The 2,500-nt window shown below is 43.6% G+C and overlaps 1 protein-coding gene across 1 annotated transcript in view; it reads left to right on the top strand.

The window, feature by feature from the left end:
* The first annotated feature begins 1,503 nt into the window (after positions 1-1,503).
* Positions 1,504-2,500, top strand: part of cited1 (Cbp/p300-interacting transactivator, with Glu/Asp-rich carboxy-terminal domain, 1) — a 4,732-nt gene continuing 3,735 nt past the window's right edge. Inside the window, exon 1 of the mRNA XM_068588167.1 lies at positions 1,504-1,639. The gene's annotated coding sequence lies outside the window, so the exon portion shown is untranslated. The remainder of the gene's footprint in view (positions 1,640-2,500) is intronic.

Raw genomic sequence — 2,500 nt, 5'->3', positions numbered from 1 at the left:
CTTTTTATTTAAAAGCTTAGTTTGTTTTTGTAACGCTCAAATCTCTTGAAACCCGTTTCAGAGTTTGGGGGAAAAAATGAAGTTATTTATTATTTTCCACGAATGTCTGAACAGCTGGTTCCCATTGGGAGCCACAATGGGAGCCACTGGTTGCCATTGGGAGCCACATTGGGAGCCACAATGGGAGCCACTGGTTGCCATTGGGAGCCACAATGGGAGCCACAATGGGAGCCAAATTGGGAGCCACTGGTTGCCATTGGGAGCCCATTGACTAGACGTCTCTGTGCTGGTTTCTGCTGCTGGTGATGGACACGCCTTCATCTTCATCTTCACCTTCATCAGGACTAAAACTAACTTCTCCAACGACTTTCATGCAAAGATGGCGGCGACGGCCCCTTTAGAGCTTTGAATAGTTTGTCATGTGACCCTCTGGTGATCGACCACAGCTTCCTGTTGGGGGCGGGGCTTGAGTCTTAAATTTCTTCCACAACAAATGTCCGTAAAGTCCTGCAGGAAGTGAGCGTTGTTGTTTTTATCTGTTCAACATGCTCACAAACGGTTTGGTTTGATTTGCATAACGTCTCCACCCAGAAGGGGAACAAAGTGTGTGTGTGTGTGTGTGTGTGTGTTTGGGGCCTTCCTCCTCCTCCTCCTCATCAACATGTGAAGTGTCTGCGGTCAATGGCGGAGGGGATTTACTCGCACAATAAAGACAGATGCCACCTTTCATCTGCTTAACGGAAGAGAGGCCGAGCGCGTGGCACTCCGACCGCCGGGCCGCGGGTTGTTGGCCTGGTCCATTTAATGTGTGTGTGTGTGTGTGTGTGTGTGTGTGTGTGTGTGTGTGTGTGTGTGTGTGTGTGTGTGTGGAGGGGGTGTGATGGAGATTTCTCTTTTCCCCCCAAAAGAAGAAGCCTTTTGTCTGTTGGAGTTTATTAAAGTTTAACGCGGTGATGAAAAGGGAAGTTTTTTTTCTTTCTCGCAGCAACAAAAAACTTCTAAAAACACACAAATGGAAGTTTGATATTTTGTTTAACGCTGAACATATTTTCCTTATTTGTATTTTAGTTGAGGGTGAACGGATTAAAACCCAATAAAATGCACTAAAATGAAACGTTTTGAAAGGATTTGATTTACTTTATGTTTTTTATTTTCTTACATGAAGCATGAAGTCACGTGACGTCACGCAATGATGGAGAAATCACCCGCTGCACATCCATCAGACTCTAATCACCACGAGACTCTCTCTCTCTCTCTCTCTCTCTCTCTCTCTCTCTCTCTCTCTCTCTCTCTCTCTCTCTCTCTCTCTCTCTCTCTCTCTCTCCCTCCGCCCCTTTGCGTTTGCCTCAACCTTATTGGTTGAGGCAAACGCAAAGGGGCGGGGCCAAATCTCTCTCTCGCTCTCTCTCTCTCTCTGTCTCTCTCTCTCTCTCACGCTGGGCTCTGAACTCTTCTCATTCAGCATCGAGCTCATCGAGGACTAAACCTCAGAGGGCAGCTCGGCCTCTAACGGACAGTTTGACTCCGGTTTCCTGCCTTTTTTAATTATTATTGTTGTTGTTGTTGTTGTTTATCTGCACAACACAACTCTCTGGACTCTCTGGACTCTCCTGCTGCAGCGGCTCTGGTTCCTCTTCAGGTTTGTGTCTCTTCTCTCTGACAAGTGTTGACACAACATGTTTAGAGGGTCAGGCTGCTGCTGTTGTTGTTGTTGTTGTTGTTGTTGTGTGTCTGCCTCGAGCTGAAGGGTTTTGCTGCACGAGCTGGTGGGAGAATAACATTTCCTCTTCTGTGTGTTTTCAGCTTTTAAAAACTTCTAAAGTTTAAGCTCGTCTAAATTAAACCTGTTGTTGTTGTTGTTGTTGCTAGTACTTGTTTGCAGTTTGCATATGATGACGTCATTTATATTTATATATTTATTTTATACGTAAATTGATGGAATTGAGTTGAAGTTAAGATTTCTTTCCCCAGAATCTAAACAATGTAATTGTGTACATAATGTGTACAAATACAACAAGTACACATGCTGTATTAATGACTTCATAATTCATTGTTTATTTAACTTTTTAAGATACAAACAAACTAAAAACTTCTTTTTTTCTTTCTTCTTTTTAATTTGCTTCTCATTAAAATCCTTCAATGTGGAGACGAAGGCAATTAAAGCGAGAGAGCAACACGCTGCGCAGCATATGGTGTGTGTGTGTGTATGAGTGTGTGTGTGTGTGTGTGTGTGTGTGTGTGTGTGAAAGGGACTGACGTTTCAATTGGCTTGTCACACTTTAATTGTGTAATTGAAACCTCTGTTGTGTGTGTGTGTGTGTGTGTGTGTGTGTGTGTGTGTGTGTGTGTGTGTGTGTGTGTGTGTGTGTGTGTAGTGAGCAATAGTCAGTTGATAATGAAGTTATTGTTCTCTTACATCACATTCATGGAGCCAACGTGTTGCTGTGATTGTCAGAAAGCTCCTAAAGGGACTTGAACTCATGTCACGCTGTTTAAAGCT

Source organism: Clinocottus analis, unplaced genomic scaffold (genome assembly GCF_023055335.1).
Source record: "Clinocottus analis isolate CAN_PGR_092001 unplaced genomic scaffold, fCliAna1.0.p SCAF_21, whole genome shotgun sequence".
NCBI classification, from domain to species: Eukaryota; Metazoa; Chordata; class Actinopteri; order Perciformes; family Cottidae; genus Clinocottus; species Clinocottus analis.
Note: the sequence above shows the minus strand (reverse complement) of the source record. Positions and strands in the feature narration are given on the sequence as shown.